This window comes from Erpetoichthys calabaricus, chromosome 6 (assembly GCF_900747795.2).
Source record: "Erpetoichthys calabaricus chromosome 6, fErpCal1.3, whole genome shotgun sequence".
Lineage (NCBI taxonomy): Eukaryota > Metazoa > Chordata > Cladistia > Polypteriformes > Polypteridae > Erpetoichthys > Erpetoichthys calabaricus.
This window is the reverse complement of record NC_041399.2, coordinates 60,576,518-60,592,165: the sequence shown is the minus strand read 5'-3', so window position 1 is coordinate 60,592,165 and position 15,648 is coordinate 60,576,518. Positions and strand designations below refer to the sequence as shown.

At 36.7% G+C, this 15,648-nt stretch overlaps 1 pseudogene; it reads right to left on the bottom strand.

Moving 5' to 3' along the window:
* Positions 1-481: 481 nt before the first annotated feature.
* On the bottom strand, positions 482-1,515 carry LOC114653055 (general transcription factor II-I repeat domain-containing protein 2A-like; annotated as a pseudogene).
* Positions 1,516-15,648: the final 14,133 nt, after the last annotated feature.

Sequence of the window (15,648 nt, the reverse complement as noted above, 5' to 3'; positions counted from 1 at the left end):
ACCATAATAAAATTAATATAGACCACATAATCATAGATTTTACAAACATACGCACGCTATATCATGCTTTCTAACACAATCTACAATTTCTGACTGTGCAAAACAAAAAAATAAAATAAGAAATAAACCATTTATTGCATTAATCACTGATAAAGTATTTTACTATCGCTGTACCTTTAACAACCTAGTGGGAGGAATCATGTCTTTGATGAGCTTCAACTCGTGCTCAGTCAGGTGTAATTTTTGTCTGTTGCTATTCACTTACAGCAGAGAAATGGTCGTTACTGAGAGAAGATCTGTACTTGGATTTGTTGAATTTCTTTACTGAGAATGTCTGTTCACATTTGTATTTGATCCAAAGAGGACAAGCATTCTCTGGCTAGTCTTCTCAAGTGTGGGAATTTATCCTTTTTGAGAGAATTGTGGAATGTCAGTAATAGCACTGACCTGTGTTCTGTTAGCAATGCATCAGACTGCAAGTCTATAAGTTCAAGTTGTACATCACTGGGGCACTGTCCACATCACATGTAAAAGGAGAGGAGATGGTGGCTGCATATCTGTTAAGCTGATCAGCAGATAGATTCTTCCCTTTCAGTGTGGGAAGGTGTGTCAATGTCTTGCTCTCTACTTGCTGAGAGAGAAGCAGCAGCTTCCTCATGAAGGCCTTGACTAGGCTGTGTATATCATGCAAAAGACCTTTGCCTTGCAATTTTTTATTCAGTTCATTCATAAGTGCAGTTACATCCACAACAAATATTAAACATGATATCCACTTAGTACTGCTTAGTTCAGGGTGGGTCTTCCTTTCATTTGACAAAACTCCTGAATCTCTGAATTCGGATCCCAGACCTGTTTGAGCACTTTGCTCAAACTTAGCCCCTGATAGCTTTGTAGTAGCCCAGATCAGTGTGATCAGTTTCATGCTCCTCCAACAATGTAACAAACCATCTGTGATTTAATGCCCTAGTGCTGATGAAATTTACAGTATTTTTTACAACATCAACCAAATGATTTATTTTCAGCACTGATTTACAAAGCAATTCTTGGTAAATAATACAATGTAAAAGTATGAGTTTTTGGGCTGAGTTAATCTCAGCCACTTTATCCTGCATCATTTTTAAAAGTCCAACATTTTTACATGTCAAATTATGAGAACCATTTACCTATTAACCTTTCCCACTGCAGTCTTAACTTTTGCATGCACGTACCAACTTCAGTAAATAAATCCTTACCAGTTGGTGTCCCTTTCACTGACTGCATAAAAGCCATTTCCTCTGTCATTTCAAAGTCTTTCATTATTCCTGTCCCAAAAATCAGCAGAGGTGCTGTGTCACGAACACCACAGCTTTCATCAAAGGCCAAGGAGAAGAAGTCGACATTTTCTCCCATGTGTTTCAGTTGTAGCACCAGATTCTCTGCAATTTTCTCAATCCTTTTTGTAACCGTTCTCTGTGAAAGGGATGAAAGTTCAAACGCATCCTTCTTCTCTGGGGAGAGGATTGCCACTGACTCCATTACTCCAATAAGAACTCTTTATCAAATTCTCCATCAGAAAATGGTTTCCTTCTTTTGGCTATTTTGTGAGCTAATATACAGTAATCCCTCCTCCATCGCGGGGGTTGCGTTCCAGAGCCACCCGCGAAATAGGAAAATCCGCGAAGTAGAAACCATATGTTTATATGGTTATTTATATATTGTCATGCTTGGGTCACAGATTTGCGCAGAAACACAGGAGGTTGTAGAGTGACAGGAACGTTATTCAAACACTGCAAACAAACATTTGTCTCTTTTTCAAAAGTTTAAACTGTGCTCCATGACAAGACAGAGATGACAGTTCCATCTCACAATTAAAAGAATGCAAACATATCTTCCTCTTCAAAGGAGTGCGCATCAGGAGCAGAGCATGTCAGAGAGATAGAAAAGCAAACAAATCAATAGGGCTGTTTGGCTTTTAAGTATGCGAAGCACCGCGGCACAAAGCTGTTGAAGGCGGCAGCTCACACCCCCTCCGTCAGGAGCAGAGAAAGAGAGAGAGACAGAGAGATAGAGAGAGACAGAGTTTGTTTTTCAATCAAAAATCAATACGTGCCCTTCGAGCTTTTAAGTATGCGAAGCACCGTGCAGCATGTCGCTTCAGGAAGCAGCTGCACAGAAGGTAGCAACGTGAAGATAATCTTTTAGCATTTTTAGACGAGCGTCCGTATTGCTAGGTGTGCAAACAGCCCCCCTGCTCAATCCCCCTACGTCTGGATCAGAGAAAGTCAGCGCAAGAGAGAGAGAGAGAAAAGTAAGTTGGGTAGCTTCTCAGCCATCTGCCAATAGCGTCCCTTGTATGAAATCAACTGGGCAAACCAACTGAGGAAGCATGTACCAGAAATTAAAAGACCCATTGTCCGCAGAAATCCGCGAACCAGCAAAAAATCCGCGATATATATTTAAATATGCTTACATATAAAATCCGCGATGCAGTGAAGCCGCGAAAGGCGAAGCGCGATATAGCGAGGGATCACTGTATAGCTGGTTGTTACTGTTCCTTTCTTTGCAGTAGTGAATGTGTCGGATCCATCTGAGTTTGAAGACAATATTATTTTGTATATGCTTTCATAAATAAGTTAATGAGCTAAGTACAATATTATTTTATAGAACAACTGAATTATGAAAATTGTTAGCTCTTCAGGACTTGTTGAGTGCTTTTGTCATTTGCTTTTTCAATTTTTTTCATTTTGTATTTCTCTGATGATCTTACAATGTTTTTAGGATCCAAAATGGCTGCAGTAAAATGACATCACAGAAATGAAGTCACACAAATGCATTCTGGACCACAGAATGCTTATACCTTTAGAAAATAAATGGATTTTAAAATAGATGTGAACATCTGTATATACTAGCATGTTAAAAATATACTGCATTTCATTTTGTTAACCTGTGTAGGAGCAATGGAGCCAATTTCTGTCTGTCCAACCTAATGACTGACCTGGAAATCTTGTTTTCTATTTGTTAAAATAATGCTGTATGCCATGCATTATCTGTAGATGCTAAAGTAAAATAAAATCATATTTTATATGCATGATTATGGATATATCCAGTTTTAAATAATACTGTAAGATATTACAAGCTTCTTGTCAGTTTTAATCAAATTTGATATAAGATGTTAATTTTTTGTGAGGTACTTGCTGGAAAATATGTTATCTAAGGTCAAAGTGTAACTATGATGTCAAAAAAGGATATTGTTTTTATTTTAATTGCTGTAAAAAGTTGTGGCTTATTTACATAAAAACTTTATCCACTTTCCAACTGCATTAACTATTTATATTATGTTTTAATGTATTCTTGTACAACCAGAACCTGTTTCACTGTTTGTTTCTCTAAAAATTGGAATCAAATATTAACACTTATCATTGATGAAATATGTTATATCTGCAATGAAAATTTAGATAAGATATTTTGCCATTTATTACTGTTATTCACACAAAAAGTTCACCAATCTGCTATAAGATTAATGCTTTATGTAGTTTTAAAATCTGTCACCCCAATACATTCCCATTTTTTTTCTTCCAGTCTTAAAAAGTAAGGAATCTATCAGTCATATTTTTTGAAAGTTCTGTCACTTGGATTGATGATTAAACAAGCAATCTGTTGTTAGTAAGCAAAAGTATATTCTCCTTCACTTCATGATTTCTGGAAACATGTCATTCTGAGACAATAATGGCAGTGTGAGGTATCATGTGAAAGCTCAGACACCCAGCCTGTCACCTTAACTGATGCAACAAAGAAGTAATCCATTAGAAAAGGAGTAGTGGTAAAGCAGTGCTGTTCTTCCTGCGCCAGTGGACAGTTTTGAGGATTTCATTGTTTTTTTCAAGTCCATTTATAAATAATGCAGTGAACTATATACATTTTTACTAATTGTTCATCTGTGTGTGGCAACAGTGATCCACCCATAATGCAGGTATTCCAGCTAACGCCAGTATAACCTTTTTTTGCTTTCTTTGAAATGCAATGGTGGCAGAATAACTTGTTTTTCATTTAAATGGGTTTGAATTTCTTGTTTTACAGGAAGAAGCTAGAAGAAACATATCTTGACCAAAATGCTTTCATGATTCTATGTTAAAACTGATGTTAAATCTATATTTTTAAAATGCTAAGGATTGCCTGTCTGTCTTGTTGTATTGGCTGACTAGAAAGATTACAATATGCAAGCTTTTGAGGCAACTCAGGCCCCTTCTTCAGGCCGCAGTTGCCTCGAAAGCTTGCCTTTTGTAATCTTTTTAGCTCTCCAATAAAAGGTGTCATTTTGCTTGACTTTCTCATTGCATCAACAATGGCTAACACGGTATAACACCCTACCACCCCTGACTGTCATGCAAAAACTCAACAAAACTCTGAGCCTTGAATCTTGATCTTTGGTCTTAATTGAAGACGTATAATGTGATACACATAATTTGATTTAACAATTAGAGGTGCGGGCTACCTTAACCACATAACTGGACTTTGGTTCTTTTTTGTGGCAAGAAGTGGCATGGTTATGTGCCCTGGCTGACAGGAAAAGTACATCAGCGTGGGCACACACCATTGCTGCTAGGAAAAGAACTACTATAATTTCTGCTGACAGAGAAGCACATTTCACTTGTTTACTGATCATTTTAATCAGAAATGCAAGTCATATACTCCAAGCACAACAGAAAGTCAAATATGACTTAATAATTGTTGGCGCAGGCTTCCTCTGCCACATTATAGGGCCTTGGGTCCTGCATACGGCGAGCAGCGGCATGGTCATGTGACATGGCTGAGGTGGCATGGCCGAACTATGACAACATAGGATGGTAGTGAAGCACATTGCACAGGCTGTCTGCTCAGCATGACAAAGTGGTGATAAACTTTGCAGAGTCACCTGAGATGCTGTGTTTCATAAGAAGCACATGGGCCCCTTTTGTTAGAGGCCTGGAGGTCTGGGCGTTTCCTAATTAGAATTAAAAGTATATGACATAATAATATTTGAATAAACAGGAAATGCAAATCACTATTTAGAAAACTCAGATTTTGTATTGCAAATGTAATGTTTTGTTGTCAAGCATTCCACTTTTCTGATGTTAAGTTTGGTATAAAATTAGATTGAACTTATTTTATAGTATTGCCATAATTGTATTATGGAAATTAGTAGTTTTACTTTTTTAACTGTTTTCAGAATGTTTTACTCTGCCTGTATTGTTGAAGGGATTTTTTTCTGAATTTTGTTCAACTCATACTTGTGTGTACTATTGTGGTAATTACAGTATGCGTCACATGAATAAGAGACTTTTAAATCAGAGAGTTCAAATTACAGGGAGAATAGTTGCCTATTGCTAAGGTTCAGGTGTCTCAGAATGAGTTGTGTTTCAGCCACTCAGCTCCAGGCAAAACTACAGAATCAGATGTAAATAGGAACTAAGATGATCTCCATTTTCCCATTTTTAGCAACATTTTTAACCTTCCCGGGTCCTCCCTGCGTGGAGTTTCCATGTTCTCCCCGTGTCTATGTGGGTTTCCTCCGGGTGCTCCGGTTTCCTCCCACAGTCCAAAGACATGTAGGTTAGGTGCATTGGTGATCATAATTGTCCTTGGTGTGTGGGTGTGTGTGTGTGTGTGTTTGCCCTGCGGTGGGCTGATGCCCTGCCCGGGGATTTGTTCCTGCCTTGTGCCCTGTGTTGGCTGGGATTGGCTCTAGCAGACCCCCATGACCCTGTGTTAGGATATAGCAGGTTGGAAAATGACTGACTGACATTTTTAACCTCCACCCAATAACTTTGTTTTGAAATATACAGTTTCTTTTTATGAGACTGATGGGGATTTTAATGGCAGTCTGAAAGCAAGCAGTGGCTTCTCGGAAAATCTTAGTATCTAAGGTAAGCAATGCTTACTGCAATTTGGAAGATGCAGGCAACTCATATGGTATAAAAGAATAAAAGTAATACATTTGCAAAAGATTAGAAATAGTAGAGTTGCAAGAAAGGATTGACCAAATTTAAAATCAAGGATTCATTTTAACTAAACAATGCATTAATGTTTACCATCCCAAGGTGCTACCATAACCCTAGCCCAACCTAAAATAATAACACCCTCATACTGTATTACAAACCTCTGCTCTTCTTGTCCGCACACCTTATCCACCCACTCACAAAATAAGACAAAAAATATAAGACAGGAGCATCAGAAAAAAGTGGGTTGATGTACATTGGTAACACTACACAGATGGCAAATCTAGAGAACAACTAGCAAAGCCTCCTTTCCACACCCAACAGATTTGCAGACCAACATTTTTAGTTGAGAATAACATTCTTGGCATTTTTGTTTACTGGAATAAATGTATAAGAAAATATTGCACACAAAGTAAAATTATAACTGTTTGCAGAAGATAAGGAAGATTTGATTAAACTGTACAATCTTCTGATGACACACTTGAACTGGAATTTTGTCCCAAGGCAATGTAATATTACAGCCACTGCTATAAAGAAGAACAAAACATGACTGACAGCGTAAAATACAATACATGACATCATTACATTATGTACATTGTGCACAAAAATACAATACATGCACAAAACAATATAATTTCACTCCTGCCCTATATAATATGTCTGAAGGGACAATGCTTAGTCACAAGTTATTATTGACTAGGGTGACTGCAGAAAGAAAGAAGCTATTTACTGAGTGGTTCTGTATGTTCAGTGATTCTTATCCTGACTGACCAGTAACATTTTTGCTATGGTAGTAATTAAAGTCAATGGTTATCCTGGTGAGTTTGGCCTTTTAAGTAGCTTGCTTCTTGATTTTTATAGTCCTATACAGTGCACTGTTTCAGGCCTACAAACATTCCTATTGTCCAAATGGCATAGTGCAGTTTAGATTTTATATGAGCAGACCATACTTTTACTGAGGAATTAAGGATGCTTCCAATGGCAGTGCTGTAAAACTGGACTGATTGGGGAGGGTTACATTTTTTTAAGATGGCATAAAACACTGATGAGTTTTTCTGATAACAAAAGTTATACTTTCATACGACCTCAGTGTGCAAGTAAAAGTGGTACCAAGAAATATAAATGATTCCACACTTTTGATGTTGATACCATTTACAACCAAGGGTGTAGAATGCAGGTGGTGTCTCCTGACAATCAAAACCATTTCCATAATTTTTACTGTATTCACATCCAGACTGCTAAGGAGACACACCAACTAGTCAGGTACCCCATCTCCTTTTAATGCGTCATTTCTTCCTTATCTGTTATCAGGCTGATCAAGGTATAGTCATTGCCAGTTTTACAGACGGGTCACTGGAGGTGCAGTTATTGAAATAGAGGGGAAAAAAGAAGATGAGACAGGATACAGCCCTGAGGTGACCCAGTTCTCAGGTTCAGGAACTCTGGCTGATGTCCAACCAACTTCAGTGTTCATCTGTTTCTCAAAGACCCAAAAAATTACAGACGTGGTAGGCACAGCCCAAGTTGATATTATGGAATTTTACACAGCACCGTTTTGAATTAATTGTCTTAAATTGATTGTCCTGACACTTTGGGAGTCAACTGTTTTGTTCCATAATAAGCAACAGTGAAGAATCTGTGACAGACCTAATATATCAAAGAATTTGGAATTCAAATATTTTCATTATTACTGAGGTCAGCACCGCTGCTTCAGCAATCATTAAGATGGGAAACGTTTTTCTTTATGGGCACTGGGATGACTCTAGATATATCGTAAATCTATAATTAGCAAAATACTGTTTAAAAAAGCTCTAAATGTTGGGGATAATTCAACAATGAGTTGTAGTATGATAGGAAAGATATTGCCTGAGCCAGCTTTTTTACAAAAATTCTGTCTCAGGAAAAGTAAATGTACTTCACACTCACTGATATGGATGGAGAGAAAGAATTCAAGTGTAAGAGGAGGGACAGGGAAAATCCAGTGTCCGTTGTGATGGAGCGTTGCCTCTCAAACCTGCAATAAAGGTTGCTCAGCTGATTGGGGAGAGAAGGATCGGTCAGAGGCAGGAGAGGATTTGCATCTATTATAATTTGAACTCCTTTCCAAGAAGAGAAGATAGAAAAATGAGATTTTCTTGTATTTGCATATGGCATTCTTAACGGCCCTGTCTAGCGGATATTTTGCTTTCTTATCTCCACAAGCTATCCATTTAGCTGTTCATGATGTTTTATTTCTTTGGAAAAATCTGGACTGTCATTATCATATTTAATGACTGTTTTTGCTAAAATGCCTAATTTACTGGCAGAAACTGTTGAAAGATGTACTGTAATTGTGTCCTTATCTAAATCAGCAGAGGCTTCTCTAAACACATCACTGATTGTTGAGTTCCAACCATCCTATAGCCAATTCACAGTCTCACAAGTCCACTTATGCACCATTTTTATTTCTAGTTTTTTGTTGTACTTTACTGATGTCATGATGATTAGTTAATTTTAATTTCTGTCTGTAAGAATAAGACAAGCCATCCTGTGCTCAGAGTCACCCAGGAGACCTGTGGACTAGTGTTGTAAGCACCTGGGAGAGTGCTTTAGGATTGATTCAGAGTTGTTCCCTGTTCACTACATCATCTCTCACATTGCTTGTATATGGAGAGTCTGGTTACCATCATAAAATGATTAGATTCCCTAAAGATAGTAACTATGAAGTTTGGTTATATTTTTCTCATCAGCTGATATGTGATCTGCTAACATTTACACTGCAATAGTAGAACTGGCTTGAGGCAGAGCATAAATTCCAGTCAAAATAACAGATGCAAACTCTCTCATTAAATAAACTGCTTTGTAACAAATCACCAGAAATTCCAGATCAGACAGGTAGTGTAGGTGTCTTTCCAACACAGTAATATTGGGCACCAGCAATAGTTAATATAGACTCTCACTCCACCCTCTTTACATTGTTTGCAAAGTTAATAGCATCAGTCGGATCAGATAAGGTTATATTCAGGCAGAATGAAAGCTCATTAAGGATTCAAGTATTGACTCAAGATTTGGTTCAACAGAATACTGTAAGAGAAAAGAAGTAAGAGAATCCTACAGTCTGTGTAACTGAAGCACAACCATTTTATTACACAGTGGCTGGACATGTGAAAGAAACGAAGTCAGTATAGGTGAACAAAAACCAGGTTTCCTGAAATGGAGAACTGGCTCAACTCTGTGACTTCCCCTTATTCCTGTCATTCTGCCAGCTCTTTGGTCATGCATCCTTCTTCCTCTTCATGCAGGCCATTCAAGTCTTTTGTCATGTGTCCACAGTATAATCAAATTTTAATTTGCATTCTTCCTCAAAATAGTTGATGAAAATATTTGCAAGAATTATATAGTCATACAATATTTGAATTCTTATGATGACTGTTCAGCAATCTTACAACCTTTGGGTAGAATATACTATTGTGAGTGCCAAAGGTCCTATAACATTTGCCAGAAGGGAGGAGTGAGAAAAGTGATGGCACGGGATGGCTGAACTCATTAATAACACTGTTTTCCTTTCTAAATCAGTGAGAGTTGTACTGTAAATATCCTGAATAGAACACAGCTGGGTGTCAATGTCTTGCTGTGAGATTGCTGTACACAACTCACTTCAGGTATCCCCCAGATGATCAGATGTTGAGAAAGAATTCTATTGATGATGACCGTAAATGGGCAAAAATCATTTTGACATCATACATGGCATTTTCAAAAGACTGTCATCAATAACAAGTAATGAACAACGTTTATAAATAACGGTGACAAAACTGAGGAACTACAGCAACAACAACAGTAATTTATTACTTGAATAGCCTAAAATCACACAAGGAATGCCTACATGGGCTTGACTCTCTATGAGAGAGAAACAGGGGTTAGGAGCATGTGCTGATACAGAAGACATGACAAAACTGACGAAAACAATTAGTGGAAGAAACCTTTGGAAGGACAGAGAGAGACCTTCTTTCTGGTATGTTTGGATGTGCAATGGTTTTTTTAAAAAATTGGTAAATATATCACACAAAACAGAGTATAAGTAATCCTCTTCAGAAACATCGTGTCACCTTCCCAAGGTGATACATATCGTGAATATTAAGACACAGTTAACATAAAGAAAATGTGCACGTACAACAAAAATATTCAGTTCTATTCAAGATGTAGACTATTGAATAGGTGATAAATTTAATCATTTCATTTCAGAAGCAAACCTATAAAGTAATATTTATGTTTACCAGCTCTACAAATAACCAGACTGAGGCTTTCCTGATTTGTGAAATTTCTAATGTCAGGAAAAAGTACAACTTGGAGTTCCTCATGACAGGGATCAGAAAGCTGAAGTATCACTTGAAGAATACAGCTCCTGTCGTTATAGTTTAGGAAAGGGAAAATCATAGTTTGTGGTGTTAGCATATACCACAGACCTTAAGCCTTTTTTAACTGGCACTGTGGAATAGTGTTTGGGCTTCAATCCCTGAGGTTGTAGGTGTAAATCCCGCTACTAACACTGTGTGTGATCATGAGAAGGTCACTTCACTTGACTCTCATCCAATTGAAAAAAAAAAGAACAACAACAACATTTATTTATATAGCACATTTTCATACAAAAAGTAGCTCAAAGTGCTTTACATAATGAAAAGAAGAAAAATAAAAGACAAAATAAGAAATTAAAATAAGACATTAGTTAACATAGAAAGGAGTAAGGTCCGATGGCCAGGGTGGACAGAAAAAACAAAAAAATAACTCCAGAAGGCTGGAGAAAAAAATAAAATCTGTAGGGGTTCCAGGCCACGAGACCGCCCAGTCCCCTCTGGGCAATCTACCTAACATAAATTAAATAGTCCTCTTTGTAGTTCGGGTTTTTCACGGAGTCACTTGATGCTGATGGTCATACAGACTTCTGGCTTTTAATCCATCCATCATTGTTGGAACATCATGGTGCTTTGGGTAGATGGTGGTGGCGCACGCCACCACCAACAGGACACCGGAAAAGGAAACAGAAGAGAGAGTAGGGGTTAGTACAGATTTTGAATGAATAGTTATTATAATGAATTGGATATACAGAGTATCAGGATTAAATTACAGTGAAGTTATGAGAAGGCCATGTTAAAATAATGTGTTTTCAGTAGTTTTTTAAAATGCTCCACTGTATTAGCCTGGCGAATTCCTACTGGCAGGCTATTCCAGATTTTAGGTGCATAACAGCAGAAGGCTGCCTCACCACTTCTTTTAAGTTTTGCTCTTGGAATTCTAAGGAGACACTCAGTTGAGGATCTGAGGTTACGATTTGGAATATAAGGTGTCAGACATTCCGATATATAAGCCGGGGCGAGATTATTTAAAGCTTTATAAACCATAAGCAGAATTTTAAAGTCAATTCTGAATGACACAGGTAACCAGTGTAGTGACATCAAAACTGGAGAAATGTGTTCGGATTTTCTTTTCCTGGTAAGGATTCTAGCAGCTGCATTCTGCACTAGTTGCAAACGATTGATGTCTTTTTTGGGTAGTCCTGAGAGGAGTGCGTTACAGTAATCTAGCCGACTGAAAACAAACGCATGAACTAATTTCTCTGCATCTTTCGATGATATAAGAGGTCTAACTTTTGCTATGTTTCTTAGGTGAAAAAATGCTGTCCTAGTGATCTGATTAATATGCGATTTAAAATTCAGATTACAATCAACGGTTACCCCTAAGCTTTTTACCTCCGATTTAACTTTTAATCCTAATGCATCCAGTTTATTTCTAATAGCCTCATTGTATCCATTATTGCCAATCACTAAGATTTCGGTTTTTTCTTTATTTAATTTGAGAAAGTTACTATTCATCCATTCTGAGATACAGGTTAGACATTGTGTTAGCGAATCAAGAGATTTGGGGTCATCAGGTGCTATTGATAAATACAGCTGTGTGTCGTCAGCATAGCTGTGGTAGCTCACGTTGTGCCCTGAGATAATCTGACCTAATGGAAGCATGTAGATAGAGAAGAGCAGCGGACCCAGGATAGAGCCTTGTGGAACACCATATAGAATATCATGTGTCTTTGAGTTATAATTACCACAACTAACAAAGAATTTTCTCACTGCCAGGTAGGATTCAAACCAATTTAAGACACTGCCAGAGAGGCCCACCCATTGACTAAGGCGATTCTTAAGAATATTATGATCAATGGTGTCAAATGCAGCACTCAGATCTAAGAGGATGAGAACAGATAAATGGCCTCTGTCTGCATTTACCCGCAAGTCATTTACTACTTTAACGAGAGCAGTTTCTGTGCTGTGATTTGTTCTAAAACCTGACTGAAATTTATCAAGAATAGCATGTTTATTGAGGTGCTCATTTAACTGTATAATGACTGCCTTCTCTAGAATTTTACTTAAGAAAGGCAGGTTAGAGATGGGTCTATAATTTTCAAGAGCAGAGGGATCAAGATTATTTTTCTTAAGTAGGGGTTTAACTACCGCAGTCTTAAGACAGTCTGGGAAGACCCCCGTATCTAATGACGAATTTACTATGTCAATAACATTATCAATAAGCACACCCGATACTTCTTTGAAAAAATTTGTTGGTATTGGGTCAAGGGCACAGGTGGAGGGTTTCATTTGAGAAATTATTTTATGTAAATCAGGTAAATCTATCCTAGTGAAAGACTTTAATTTGTTTATTATGGAGTACTGGGGTTTAGGAGGATCCTTAGTGTTGGGGAGATATACTATGTTATTTCTAATATCATTAATTTTTTGATTGAAAAATACAGCGATAGCCTCACAGGTTTTACTGGAAGTACTTAGGAGGCATTCCTTTGAGTTACCTGGGTTTAACAGATGATCAATTGTCGAAAATAAGACTCTGGGATTACTAGCATTGTTATTTATAATCTTAGAGAAATAGCAGCGCCTCTCAAGACGGACTGTGTTATTGTATTCTGTTATTTTAACTTTTAATATTTCATAGTCAATAGTTAGTTTAGTTTTCCTCCATTTACGCTCAGCTCTACGGCATGTTCTCTTTAAATCAGACACTCTTTGGGTCTTCCATGGTATAACAATGCTAAAAGATTTTTTAACTGTCTTTTCAGGTGCTACTAAGTCAACAGCAGCCCTCACTTTAGTATTAAATCTTTCCACCTTACTATTTACATTCTCCTTGCTATTATAGTTGGCACTATAAATGGACTGATTGGTTAGAATGTTTGTAAGTTTTAAAGCTGTTGATGAGTCAAAGAAGCGTTTTTTAACAATATGCTTCTCATGAGTGTTTTCTATCATTATTTCTATATTAAAGAGTAGAAGAAAATATGAACATAGGAATATGAGAAATATGATATGAATGTATCTCAAATGATGTTAGTCACTTTGGAATAAGGTATCATCCAAATAAGTAAATGTAATCTAATTCTGAGACACAGGTTGGCTACAGTCTATTCCAACAGTTCACCACTTTATTGTAAGATGCACTAATGCACACAGCCACACTCACAATCAGCAACGTTCAAATCCACCTTGAGCCTAACATTCATATATCTGAGTATGTGGAAACAAAATTGGAGTACCTAACATATATTACACAAATGCGTAACTTTGTCACTGCCATTGCCTACCATGACATACCATTCTCAAACACACTTAAACCAATTTATGGTCCTGGATGGCTGGAGCCAGTGTTAGCAGAATTATGTACCAGTGCTGAACAGGGCATTAGTCCATTGCAGGATCCACTCACACATTTACATTCACGCTTGGCCAGTTTGGAATTGCTACTTAACTTTGACACACACATCTCTTGTGGCTATGGGAGGAAAACTCAAAAGAGCCGAAAATTCTTTCAAATCACCTTCTTAAGTGCCTTAATGCAAGATAACAATGGGCTGCAGTGCTTAACTATCTTGATGAAACTAAAAACTATTGCCTTCCAAGCCTAGCATAGATTCATCAATTTTTTATATGAAAAAAATATAATTGCCATGATAAGCTAGTAATGAAAAACTCAGAGAAAGGTTTAATTAGGTGCAAAAGGAAAGGAACCCAAATTGAACTTATGTTGTATATGTTACAACAATATTTTAAGTTGTGTTAAAGAGATGTATTTATATGCATAATCAATTTAACATCAAGCAATCTAGTTTTATTCAAATATTTTATTATTCAAATTATGTCCATATTTTTGTTTACTGTAAATTTACATTCAAAGCAGAACTGTGAGAATGTGTGTAATCTAACGTTAAAAGCTAATTAGCACCTAATTACACGTTTTCACTAACGTGAAATGCATAAAAAATCTTATGAATCAATTCAAAGACAACCGAACAGTGAAACAGCAATATTTCTGTTCATTTCATACTCTATTATAACATCACAATTGTACTTTTGAAATGTACTCTGTAATTTCCTGTCTATGCTTAGCTTTCAGGTTTTTACTGTGTTTTAGGAGCCCTGCAGCTATGAAGTCCCTTCACAGTGAGTGGGCCCATTTAAGTTGTCCATCATTTTGCCATGTCTTGAAAATTCAGACATAAGATTGTTCTCTGTTAAAGGTGACACCATTTTCTTTTTGATCAGCCGTTGTTAAAATATTAAAGCATGTCTTTTGCATTCTACTCGACATATAATCTATATAATATTTTGTGAAAGAAGAAGCAAATGGGTTACAGCTTCAAAGGAAGAAAAGTTCTCTTTCAGAAATTAACACTACAACATATCAGACTTCTTCTGGCAGTCCTAAAATTAAACTATTTATTACTAATTCAAAACAGAAGCTATTGCACATATAATGCTTTTTATTCCTATTAAATAAAAAGAGAATATAATGTTGTTTTTAGAATAAATAGGTGTTTCTTTAACAGAATTCAATTCTAATAAGGGCAATGTGAGTTTTTATATTTTTCTGTTTTTTTAAACCATATCTTATCTATAACAAAAACAATAAGATTCTGTTTATGTAATGCTATTTATGTAAAAAATGAAAGGGATACCATTTTAAAAAGGATTCTTGCACAAAATTAATTCAACTTGTTTACCTTTAAATTACAGATATATTTATAGAATTTTTTTATCCAAATAACTTCTAATTCAGGATGAAATTCAAGGTTATTATTGTGTGTTCTGTACAGTGCCGTGATTTTGTCACTTCCATGTCTGACCAACATGCGATACGTATTATATCAGGTGCCATGATTAGCAAGTATTTTTAGTGAGTGTGAGCCTTACCTTGAAAATTCTGGAGGCTTCCTTTACCAAAAGAGATCATTAACTTCAGTGTTTATGATCACAGCACATGTGGGCATGGCTAAGTTTCTCAAATACTCATTGAAATGTGTACAATGCATTGATTAAATTCTTAATTTACCATGATACAACCTCCATTGCTTGTGGATAAGTGGATTTGAAATATGTATGGATAGCGTCTCACAAGCAAAGAATTCTGGGTTCAAATCCAGCTCAGGCAATGTCTGTTTCAAGTTTGGGGGTATTTTTAGATTGTTTAACTATTCTAAATTGACCCTATATGATTAAGTCTATGCATATGTTTGAATGTGCCCTGAACAGCTCCAGCAGCCCATCCAGGGTTAATTCCTACTTTGTAGCCAGCAAACCCATTCGGTGAATTTGTATCGGGATAGGTGTGGAATTTGGATAAAATTAAAGAAAGGCCTGATTAACATAAGGATATATCTCAC